The 13025-nt window shown below is 38.3% G+C and overlaps 1 protein-coding gene across 5 annotated transcripts in view; it reads left to right on the plus strand.

Annotated features, from left to right (window-relative positions):
• Window positions 1–13025, plus strand: part of osbpl3b (oxysterol binding protein-like 3b) — a 209749-nt gene that overhangs the window by 11212 nt on the left and 185512 nt on the right. For 2 of the 5 annotated variants that reach the window (XM_072575110.1, XM_072575108.1), the window contains exon 2: window positions 4843–4895. The exons of the other annotated variants lie outside the window; for them this stretch is intronic. The gene's annotated coding sequence lies outside the window, so the exon portion shown is untranslated. The remainder of the gene's footprint in view (window positions 1–4842; window positions 4896–13025) is intronic. 5 annotated transcript variants of the gene reach the window in all.

Raw genomic sequence — 13025 nt, forward strand, 5'->3', positions numbered from 1 at the left:
TTTTAGAAGCCATGGGTCAGTCCTTTGCACAAGTCGTTGAAATTTATTTCTATAACTGTGTATCTCTTCGCTTGCTCTCACTATTTGTTGGTACTGTCACTGAAATCTAAATTGTAAGTACCCTTTGTATTATAAGGGACTGTCTGTGGTTGTTACTTAAATAGTGGAATTTGAATTTAATTTTAAAAATTGACATTGTGTCTAACAATGACTGTGAAACCATTGTCAATTGTTGGAAAAACTGTTCTGGTTCATAATGTCCTTTAGGAAGAAAACAACTGTCCTTACCTGGCATGGTCTATACGTGACTCCAGACCCACAGCAACAAATTGTTTAACAATTTATTGCTTACTGATGCCTAGTTTGGATTCTGCCAGGGCCACTCGGTGCCTCACCCTATTTACAGTCTTGGTCCAAACACTGACGAATTCCAGAGGTGAGAGTGATTACGCTTGGCAGCAAGACCGCAGTTAACCGAGTGTGGGTTCAAGGAGCCCAAGCAAAACTGTAATCAATGGGAATTAGGGAAAACTCACTGCTGGTTAGAGTCATACCTGACTAGTGTCTAGGTTTCATCAATGACCTTCGCTCCATCATAAGCTGAGAAGAGAATGGTTGCTGATTGTAAATTTGCAATTCTTCACATTATTGAAGCAATCCATGTCCAAATGCAGCAATGACGTGGAGCTATTGGTTGGACTGGGATGAACAAGGTCAATAATCACCTGATAGGTTTTAGTCCAACAGGTTTATTTGAAATCACAAGCTTTTGAAGCACTGCCCCTTTATCAGGTAAAAACTTGTCAAGTCCGAAGCTAGAAATCCTGCAAAGATTAACTTGCCCTTCTTGCCTCACTTTTTGACTTTCCAAAGCCTGTCCACCACCTACAAGGCACATTTTCAGTAGTGTGATGGAATACTTCACATTTACCTGGATTGGTGAACCTCCAGTATCTATCGAGAAGCTTGACACTATCAGCAAAAGAGCTGGCTTGATTGCCCCATCTACAAACATCCACTCTCTCCACCATGAACGATCAGTAGCAGTAATGTACTAATTGTAGGATGCACTACAGAAATACACCGACCCTCCTTTAAATAGCATCTTTCAAACATGTGACCACTTCTATCTAGAAGGACAAGGGCAACCATTGCCTGCAAGTTCCCTCCATGGCAGTAACTATCTGATTTGTGTATATATTACCATTGTGTTGCTGTGGTCAAAATCCTGTAAATCCCTCCCTAACAGCATTGCATGTCTACATATAGCACGATAAACTATAGCTGTTTGAGAAACTAGCACATCCACTTTATTAAGCACACCGAGGGATAAGCAATAAACACTGGCTCATCAAGTGCCCATGTTCCATGGAATTATTTCTATACTTCTTATATAGAACAATAGAAAACTCAGTTCCTTTTATTTAATATTTCTCTATTGTTTGTTCTTTGGTTTTGGAGTGTGCTGACTTTTGCATTTGTCTCCAATCCCAAGTGAAAAAGTGTCTCCTTTGTAAGAACACACTTAATGTTTGTAGCATATGCGATTGATGAAGGTAGTCTTTGCTTAATTCAGCAAAATGTAGATTACGGAAAATGTTAAATTAGTAAGTTATCCTAAAATAACTTTGAAATAAATAGAAATATTTCAGAATGCATCATCTGTCTATACCAAGTCAACATAAACATGAGTGTCTTTTATTTTTAGAGAACCTGGAGTGAATAAAACCAGTGAAAGTTCAAAAGATCCCACCCAGATCTGAAGATAGAGTCAGGGGCTGGATTTATGACCTGTGGCAATTTGTTTGGGTTGTGTGATTTCTGATTTTGACATGGAAGAGCTGAGTTGCTGTTTGCTGGTAATGTTCTTCAAACTGTTGAAGATAGTGACACACCCCTTTCTCCTGCTCCAACCATTACATACTGCCTGGACCAAACTGAAGACCTTTTGCATCTGTTTAAACAATTCACACGATGAGATGCATGTAGCTTCAATTGCATTCTGGTGTTGTATGCGCTTGTAAAGGTTCTCAGTATGAAATGTGCAGGGAGGGCAAAGTATGCCAGTATGAATGAAGTAAAGTGATAGAAGTATACTTGTGTGGAGCAAGTTGTAAGGAAGAGACTTCCATTTGAAAAGAAGGTGCCAAATAAGGAAGAGTATGAATTGTAATTGGTGAAGGAGGAGAGTGTCTGTTTGAGTGGAAAAATTACATGTGGAACATTATCCATTGAGGAAATACTTGGGAAAGTGATATTCAAGGTGGTTCTGTAAAGAATCTAAATGCTACCTTTTTCCCCCATTTCTTTAACAAAAAAAAGTGTAAAGTTGAAAATGCTTAAAGTTAATCAGAATGCAACATTTTTAATTGAGTCTTTGCTTTTCTCACATCTCTTTCTTTTCCCCAAATTGCAGCACCAACTTTGGGTGTTTGACTTTTGTATTTCCCTCTTCAGACTTCCATGGTGAAATTTTGGAATTATGTCACACAACCTATAATATAACTTATTTTCACATGTTGTTGATTTGCAATTTGGGTTTTTCTTGAGTTCAATTTTTCAGTTTAGCATTTTTATACCTCCATTAACGCAATCTGGAGTTGACAGCTGACTTCTTTTGGCTATGTTAGAAGAAAGTAGATGTAGCATTACAGAGATCATACCAAGTCTTAATGTGCTGATCAAGTTGAGTGTCACTTTGGGCCCTCTGCTCAAAAGAGGCCATCTAAAAGCAGAGCATGGCAGACAGCAGTCTGAAGGAAATAATGAACATTGTATAAAAGATTGTTTGTTTTTTGAAATTAACATAAAATTTAAAGAAAATAGTTTCAAAAGCAGGTACGAGACATGTAAACAAAGTGGGCAGTAACATTAGTGACATTTTACAAAGATAATCAAGTTTAACTGAAAAGGATAAATCTTAGAGTCATAGCACTTAAATGAAACCTCCATCCTTCCTCATTTTTTGAATTTCCATTACATAATCTATTGTGATTTGGCATGTGGGTTACCTCCTCCTATACCATTGTGGTATTGTTATGAAAATCAATTGCCGAATGATGCATGCCAATTTCATGGTGACTTTGTGAGAGAATATTTACCTTAGAAATATTAAATAATGTATAAGAGGAAATTGCAATCCAAAGCTTAGCTTCCTGTTGCTTTAATGGTAGTGAGTTAGTAGACTTGGCACTAAATGCTCTTAATACACCTTGTGGGGCTGCAGCCATTCTCGATTTAAAATTTTCTTGAAACAGAAATCTTCACAGTAACCTTGTAATAAAATTGCTCATTTTTCTTTAACTGATGAGTAGTCCAAAATGGCGCATTAGGGCGTGTCAAAATGACACACAACTCGTGCACTATTCTTTCCTCCACAAACAAGCTCTGTTTTTAAAATGTAATTTTAAACTAAACTCAACTTTGATGTTTGTAGCAATAATTGTATACAACTATTGCACAGGGTTAATGTCATTGAAGACATTAGTGTCATAATTGTGCTTTAGTCAGCCAGTTTTTCCTGATTTTTCAAAGCAGAACCATGATCCTACAGCCATACAGCTCAGGAATGAAATGTTCCAATCAATTTGAAATCCATTTAAAGTTGGAAAGTAGGGAAATGTGTGATTTCTTAGATCTATAAAATGGATGTATTAGTTGATGCTTGAGTGTTGAGAGCCGTCGAAGACCAACCAGGCCTTAGTTGTACTAATAAGCTTGGCATTGCCCTTTGAAAGTGAAAGGTAAGTTCTGTTTAAGGTTTTGACAGTAATCCAGATTCTCATGAGCAATTAAACTATGAAAGCATTGGAGCGATTACAGTTAAATTTAAAATAAGTAACTAGTGTTTCCTTTTATGTTTGGTAATGAACTATGCTGGTTAATGTATCTAGATGAGCTGCTTTTATTATTTAGTACTGAAGGTTTACATTTTAATAAATCACTGCATGGTTTAGTTTTTGAATAGGAAGACTACAACTTTATCCACTTCTGTATTCTCTTTGAAACATTCATATTTGATGTTAATTCTATAGAAAATCAGTCATCATAAGTCACTGGGGACTCTAAGGGGAAAGGAAGGAAAAAAAACCTTTAAATGTAATAAAAGTTATGAAAGAGTGTCCCTGGACTTGAAGTTAAAGTCTGCTTTCTTCCCACAGATGCTGCCAGGCCTGCTGTATTTCTCCAGCAATTTCTGTTCTTATTCCATTAAATGCAAGATTAGATAATTAAAGGAGGGGGCGTTTCTTTCTTTGAGGTTTATGCAGAGATCTATGCATTCTAAACACTGCATGGATTTGTAATGCTAGCTATGATAGAGTCTTCAAATGATCAGTTACCATTTTAATGGCTGATGCAAAATAAAGTTTAACTTCCTTAACTGTGCTGGCAAATTCATTTTTTTTCAGTGCTGTAGATCTGAATCAATTTTTGTGTTGATTTAATTATTGTAAATTCTGATTACAGCAGTCTAATTTGGTCAAAATGTTCTATTTATAAGATCCCTAATGACTAATCATTCTGTAATATTTAGTGAAAAAATTCTTGTCTTTCATTGAATTTGACTATTTCACTGTCTTAATCCAAATTATAACAATGTCTTTATAAAATAATACTTTGAAATGCATATGATGCTATTTTTGTACTAATGAATAAATGAAACTCAAATATTAACCAGCTTCGAGGCAGAAAACGTGATCATTCTGTCGTTGGCAGTAAGCTAAGTGACATAGTTTTGTTAAGGTGAACAGTTGTTTTTAAATAGCTTCCATTCTATCCGACTGGATTAATTGTAACCAGATTCTTCTGTAACTTTTGAATTGAGTTTATTTTATCTGACAGGAGGCAGTAGGAGTCTTCACACGTGGAAGCAGATTGGCAACAGAGTTCAAAGGGTGACTTTTCTCTTCGGTTCATTCATCATCATATATACTCCAGACTACTGCACTTGAGTATCTAATTATAATATTTTCTCTTCATACTGTGAGCTGAATTTAGAATTCATGTATAGAAATTCCTGCTGATGAAAGTAATGCGAGTTTGACTAAAACTCTGTGTGCAGCAGCCATTAATGCTTTTACTGCTGAGTTGCAGCTTCACATTCTAGCAGATTAGAAGCTGACATGCAAAAACATTATTCATGGATAAATGAAGTGTACATTTAAAAAATATATGATTAACAATGCTCTGGTGGCTGTATGAAATGGAAGAATGTTTCCCCTCTGACTCACTGCACATACAGATGGTGCAGCAATGTAGTAACCATAGTACTGCATTGGTACTAGAGTTTAATGCCAACATGATGGAATGAGTTTGCATTCAATAAATCTGGTAACATCATGAACTCCCTTTAGGGAAGGCAATTTGCTATCCTGTCTTTATACTTGGATCTAGTTTACAATATGATAAATTTTTAATGCTTTTAATGACCTAGCACATCCCTTTGCAACAATGTGCAATAATATTGTCGCTAAGATTGTAGTGAATCAAGAAGTGAACATTTTGATGCAAACCAAGGACTGCAACAGTTTAAGAAGGCAGTTCACCACCACCTTCTCCAGTGCAGTTATGGATAGGTAATAGACTCTGGCCTACACAGCGTCACCCACATCCTGTGAATTGTCTTCATTTTTAAAAAAAATCTGGGCATCAAAGACACCATTGTTGGTGTTGCACATGTCCTGACAAACGTGCCTCCTTATCAAACAAAGCTGAGGTTTTAACAGAAAACCAGATCTGGAAGAATCTGTTAAGAAAGAAACAGAACTAATATTTCCAGTTGATGACCTTTATTCATAATTGGGAAATGTCAGAGGTATGTCAGAACTTGAGTTAAGTGTTGAGCAGGGGAAAATGGGGAAGTGCAGTTAGAGTAAGGTGAACAATCTGTGATTGGCAGATTGAGTTATTTTTTTTAAAAACCCAGTAAAAAGTGTGATCGAAGCTAATTCTTATTTTTCTATAATTTTGTGGTGGTCGAAATAGTTAATCGCCTCAAAACCAGCCTGTGCCTGAATGAGAGGGAATGATAAACAGAGGAATAAATTGATGGAAAAGGCAACAAGTGACCAAGATGTGAAGCATTTTGCAGAGGAGCACAGCTGGAATGTGCAAGATCCATAAACTGTTGTTAACATTCCATAAATAGAATCATCTGTCGGTGGTGGTATAAACCACTTTAGCAAAGATTTGAATTTCTGTGTTAGAGATATTGGATGTTTTAATTAATGCTGTATTACATCTGTAAGTGTTACTGTGAGTTCAGTTTATGATTGTGATACTCAATATTATCAAAGGGGGTTTTGCTTCAAAACCCATCAGCTGTGACATGGAATATCTTTTTTTGCATATCATCGAGAACATAGGCAGGTGCACTCGGCAGCTGTGAAACTGGCAAGTCAGCTGTTACAGTGCCAGTTAATCTTGCCAGCAGAAACAGTAAATCCACAATTTGTTGTCTGTTTGAAGACAGGAGATTATTTTGGATAATTTTGTGCCACTTTTGTTTTCTTGAAGCAAAATCAAAATGCCAGTCGGAAGCATTGCATCCTGTGTCAGTCCTATCTTTTGTTTGTGTATTATTAATCAGAAATGCACAACTAGAGTTGGTTTATATTCATAAGGAGAACAAACTGTGTGTACTGGTGATTGTAAATTGGCAGATTAATAATCAATACTTAATTACAGATTTAATAAAATCCCTGACTGAGTTTTAAATTATAGTTTAGTTTACCTGACAGTAGAGTTTCAATGCAATTGCAGTAGTAAAAAATTTCTGTAAATTGTTTTACATCATGTATGTGACTTTTGGAGAGGGCATTCCACACAAGTATTTCGGCTCTCTTAATATTCTAAGCATAAACCATCAATTATTCTTCTTTCACCCCACTTCTGAGCCATAGCTATACCTTTTGGTAAAATAGGCAGAATCATTAAGCAATGTGAACATTGTACAAAGCCATCTGAAAATGGATAAAGAGAATGTAAGACAATTACGCAATTGCAGTGTGATGATGTGTAAGCACATTTTAAACAAAACTAAGGGATTCTTTTCTCTCCATACTCTCCTTGCACTAGGCAACAGCTGTTTTAACATAGTTGAGCCAAAACAAATGATGGATTTAAATCAAAAGATTGGATGACTATTTGATAATGTAACAAGATGGAAAGTGTGAAGGTAGTTGCAGGCATGGATAATTGTATATCAAGAATGTAATGATGCCAGAAATGCTTCAAACATGAAACTGTCATGCCAAATAAAACACAATAATCAAAGGTATGGAGAGTTGCAGATAATGTTCGTTATATACCTAATTTGTATAGGCTTCTCTGTTCAAGCTTCCGGTTTGGCTTGTTGTGCAGCCGTAACATTGTGCATCTCTAGCATTTCCTTTTGAACAATTCCCTTCTGTCTGTGTAAGCTCTTAATTTTCCTCCTTGAACCTCTCAACCTCTGCACGTTTAGTGATTGGGAGCAGCTGAAAATAATCTCCGTGACCTGGCTTTTGGCCATCTATCCTCCTATCTCCTGGGATTATCTCTTTAAGTTTTATTTGATAATTGGTCCTGATAAATACCTCAGGGTGTTGGCACCACATAAATGCAAGTTGTTGTTAGCTACTTATTGGATTTGCTTTCATTTTAGGCATTGTGGTCAAAGAGAACCTCTTTGTGGAGTGGAACTGCAAAATACAACCAATATTTGTTGTACAGGATTTGTAGAAACATTGGGGCAGAAGCATCAAATGTCTTGCTTGTTTTATGATACTGCCAAATTGGTGTTTATTGTGATATGACAAAAAAAACAGTGTTAAGTGATTACTAAAGCATTTTTCTCCAGTCATCAAGACCAATTTACCGATATCTTTTTTTTGAAAGAGTAGAATTTCATCCCCTTATGCAGATATAAGTAAATGCTGAAATTGTGGTCAGTTCATAAACACAAAATAATGGAAATATGCATCATGTCTGGAACCGTCTGTGGAGAGAGAAACAGTGTCAGTGTTTTATATCAGAAAGATTGTCATGTCTTTGTCAGAAAAATATGCTTGCTTCATTAAATGTGGTCAATTTGACATGAACCTCTAGGTACCATTAAACTGTAAGATATAGAAGCAGAATTAGGCCATTTTGATATGGCTGATGCATTTCTCTAACCCCATTGTCCTGCCTTCCCTTCACAACCTTTGATCCTCTTACCAATTAAGAACCTATCTGTTAAATGCACTCAATGACTTGGCCTCCACAGACCTTCTGTAGCAATGAGTTCCACATATTAGCTACTCTCTGGCTGAAGAAATTCCTGCTCATATCATTTCTAAAGGGTCCTCCCTTCATTCTGAGGCTGTGCCTTTGGGTCTAAGTCTCTCCAGGCCTCTCCATTATTCTGTAAGTTTCAATCCAAACTTCTCTTATCCTTCTAAATTCCATCGAGTCCAACCTCAACTGCCCTCATATGACAAGTCTTTTGTCCTCACGATCATTCTTGTAAACCACCTCTGGATGCCTGCCAGTACCACACCCTCCTTAGATATGGGGTGCAAAACTGTGTACAATCCTCCAACTGCAGTGTGTCCAGTGCCTCATGCAGTTTAGAATACAAAGAACATATCTCTGTTCTTTGTATTCTAGCCCTCTTGAAATAAATGTTAACACTGCATTTGCCTTCCTAACTGACAACTGAACTTGCATAAAATGAAGGGAATAAACCACAGATGCTGGATATGAAAAACAAAAACAGCAATTGCTGTGAAAACTACGCTGGTCTGGCAGCAGCTGTGGCAAGAAAGCAGGCTTAACTGACTTTGTGATGATGAATTTCTCAGATCAGTTACAAACCTGTTTATTTTTAAAAGTTGACACTAGTTAAAAGTAACTTATTCTATAGAATGGCTTTTACTGCAATAAAACATCCCACTAGTGTGCCTTTTGAGGTCATATCCTCAATGATAATACTAAAACATCAGCAAGCTCCTGGTGTGCTCCAGTGCTGAGAGCATGACAGGAGTGTTGTGAAAGTTCAAGCTGATTTGGAGATGGACTAAGGTGTACAAAGTTAAAAATCACAACACCAGGTTATAGTCCAACAGGTTTATTTGGAAATACTACATTGGTTTTGCTCATGTTGGGTATTGGGTCCTTCGTTCTGGTGAGTTGTTGTCTGAGGACTAGCCACAGGACAAAGGACTAACCACACTACCATACATCAGGAGCATTTCCGAACTGACAGCCAGACTACTGCGACCACTAGGACTCATAACAGCACACAAACCAACAGCCACTCTCAGACAACAACTCACCAGAATGAAGGACCCGATACCCAACATGAGCAAAACCAATGTAGTGTACAAAATCCCATGCAAGGACTGCACAAAACACTACATAGGACAAACAGGAAGACAGCTAACGATCCGTATCCATGAACACCAACTAGCCACGAAATGACACGACCAGCTATCCTTAGTAGCCACACACACAGATGACAAGCTACATGAATTTGACTGGGACAACACTACCATTATAGGGCAAGCCAAACAGAGAACAGCCAGGGAATTCCTAGAGTCTGTGGATGAGTACCATGCCTCTATCAACAAACACATTGACCTGGACCCAATATACTGGCCACTACAGTGGACAGCTGGAACTGACAACCGGAAGCAGCAGAGACAGGCAACTATAAATGCCGGAGGAAACAGCACAGAAGCGCTTCACAGGAGGCTCCCACGCACTGAGGAGGTCACCTAGACAGGGGACGAAACGTTTGCAAGACCAATTCCCAGCTCGGCGAACAGAACCACAACAACGAGCACCCGAGCTACAAATCTTCTCCCAAACTTTGGAATACTGTTTACATTTTAGTCCCCTTATTGCGGAAGGATGCATATGCATTGGAGGTAATTCACTAAATTAATTCCTTAGACAAAAGGCTTCTCTTTTTGAAGAGAGACAAGCCAGGGAACTATAGACTGGTGAGCCTGACCTACGTGGTGGGCAAATTGTTGGAGGGAATCCTGAGGGACAGGATGTACATGTATTTGGAAAGGCAAGGACTGATTAGGAATAGTCAACATGGGTTTGTGGGTGGGAAATCATGTCTCACAAACTTGATTGAGTTTTTGAAAAAGTAACAAAGACGATTAATGAGGGCAGAGCAGTAGGTGTGATCTATATGGACTTCAGTAAGGCGTTCGACAAGGTTCCCCATGGGAGTCTGATGAGCAAGGTTAGATCTTATGGAATACAGGGAGAACTAGCCATTTGGATACAGAAGTGGCTCAAAGGTAGAAGACAGAGGGTGATGGTGGAGGGTTCTTTTTCAGACTGGAGACCTGTGACTAGTGGAGTGCCACAAAGGTCAGTGCTGGGTCCTTTACTTCTTTGTCATTTACATAAATGATTTGGATGCGAGCATAAGAGGTACAGTTAGTAAGTTTGCAGAAGACACCAAAATTGGAGGTGTAGTGGACAATGAAGAGGGTTACCTCAGATTACAACAGGATCTGGACCAGATGGGCCAATGGGCTGAGAAGTGGCAGATGGAGTTTGAGATAAATGCGAGGTGCTGCATTTTGGGAAAGCAAATCTTAGCAGGACTTACACACTTAATGGTCAGGTCCTAGGGAGTGTTGCTGAACAAAGAGACCTTGGAGTGCAGGTTCATAGCTTCTTGAAAGTGGAGTCACAGGTAGATAGGGTAGTGAAGAAGGTGTTTGGTATGCTTTCCTTTATTGGTCAGAGTATTGAGTACAGAGTTGGGAGGTCATGTTGCGGCTGTACAGGACATTGGTTAGGCCACTGTTGGAATATTGTGTGCAATTCTGGTCTCCTTCCTATCGGAAGGATGTTGTGAAACTTGAAAGGGTTCAGAAAAGATTTACAAGAATGTTGCCAGGGTTGAAGGATTTGAGCTATAGGGAGAGGCTGAACAGGCTGGGGCTGTTTTCCCTGGAGCGTCGGATGCTGAGGAGTGACGTTAGAGAGGTTTACAAAATTATGAGGGGCATGGATAGGGTAAATAGGCAAAGTCTTCTCCCTGGAGTCAGGGAGTCCAGGACTAGAGGGCATAGGTTTAAGGTGAGAGGGGAAAGATATAAAAGAGACCTATGTGGCAACTTTTTCACGCAGAGGGTGGTACATGTATGGAATGAGCTGCCAGAGGATGTGATGGAGGCTGGTACAATTGCAGTATTTAAGAGGCATTTGGATGGGTATTTGAAAAGGAAGGGTTTGGAGGGATATGGGCTGGGTGCTGGCAGGTGGGACTAGATTGGGTTGGGATATCTGGTCGGCATGGACAAGTTGGACTGAAGAGTCTGTTTCTGTGCTGTACATCTCTATGACTCTTTGAGCAGTTAAGGTCGATAATCAAGATAAAAGAATGAGAGAAGTTCTAATTGAGAGATACAAGATGCTAAAGGAAATTGACAAAATAGATGTAGAGCAGATGTTTTCCCTTTTGGGGCAATCTAGTATGAGCGATCATAGTTTCAGTCTAATGGGTGGTGGATTTAAAGCAGAAGAGAACAGTTACATCTGAGTGTCATGAATCTGTGGAATTCACTACACAAAGTGTGGCGGATGCTGAGACACTGAACAAATTTAAGGAAGAGAGAGATACTTTTAATTTATAACGGGTTCGGGGATTTTGGGGAGTGGACAGCAAGGTGGAGTTGAGGCTGAGATGAGATCAGCTGTGATCGTATTAAGTGGAGAAGTTGGTGCAAAGGGCTGAATTGCCTACTCGTAGTTTTTATGCTCCTGTGTCCACTCGGTGGCTTTTATTCCCCTCGTCATCTAAGTTATTCCTACTTTCTTGCCTTTGCAAGTGCACGGAAACAAAGTAGTTGCTGCTCATTAGTAAAATTCTAATTTCACTGTTTAAACGTTAAAATAAAACCAGAGATTTTTTTTCTCTTAGGCTGACAATCTTAATTTTGTTTTTTTTTCTTTTTGCGATATTTTCCCAATTGTGTCACCGTTGCTCACTTGTTTTAAGGGGGTGGAAAATTTCCACTTTAGGTTTTGTTTTTGCATGATTGCTGAAATGTTTCAGTACAGCCAGACTAATAAAGCGGCTTGCAATAATTTATCAGGGAAGTGATTAATCTGAATAAGTGCTGTTTTTGCAACCAATAAATAATCTTTCTCTTTAATGATTAATAGAGTATTGTTGATCAAATTCTAATCTATTCTCGACACCATCTATAAATTTGACTGGTTGATTTCAAACGAGATGTTGTAAAGGCATCTTTTAAATCAAAATGTCTTGTACGTATGCTATTCATAATTCCATTTGCATAACTTGCATTGTATTTCTCCTGAATCATGAATTAATTTAATGAAAGCAAAATACTGTGGATGCTAAAGATCTGAAGTAAAAATAAGTCAATGTGGAGGAACTCAGCAGATCTGGCAGCATCTGTGGAGGCATTCTGAAGAAGAACTGTATTGGACTTGAAGGGTTAACTGTTCCGCTCTCCACAGATGCTGCCAGACCTGCTGAGTTCTTGCATCTATTAATTTGCTTGCCAATCCATCAGTGCTGAATTATTTGTAGCTGTTAGGCTGCATCCTGATGACTCAAATCTCATCATAATGTTTCCATGTTGCTAATGGTATTTTATTTGATCAGAAATTGCAGATTGTCTGTCATTTTGGGTCAATAAGGGATTTGTACTACTTAACTCTTTTTGTACTGGATTCAAAAGTGGCTTGTTTCTGCTGCTGCTATTGTGCACCTGTATAACACTGATGCATCATCAATGATCTATGTTAAAAGAAATGAATGTAAAATTTTTATCTCGCGATCGAATACTCGACCACCCCTGGTGTAGAAACTTGGGTGTGTAATCAGTACCTGGCCTTAAATAATGCCATTTTGATCCAACTTCCAGAAGGTGCAAAGGAATGGACTGGGATCAAAAGCTAATGTTTTAATTCGTTATTGGAAACACATTCACTTCACTATTCACAATTAAATAGTTTGGTTTCATGTTTGCCTTCATTTTTGCTTTTAGGTTCATATT

The sequence above is a fragment of the Chiloscyllium punctatum genome, chromosome 8, assembly GCF_047496795.1.
Source record: "Chiloscyllium punctatum isolate Juve2018m chromosome 8, sChiPun1.3, whole genome shotgun sequence".
NCBI lineage: Eukaryota > Metazoa > Chordata > Chondrichthyes > Orectolobiformes > Hemiscylliidae > Chiloscyllium > Chiloscyllium punctatum.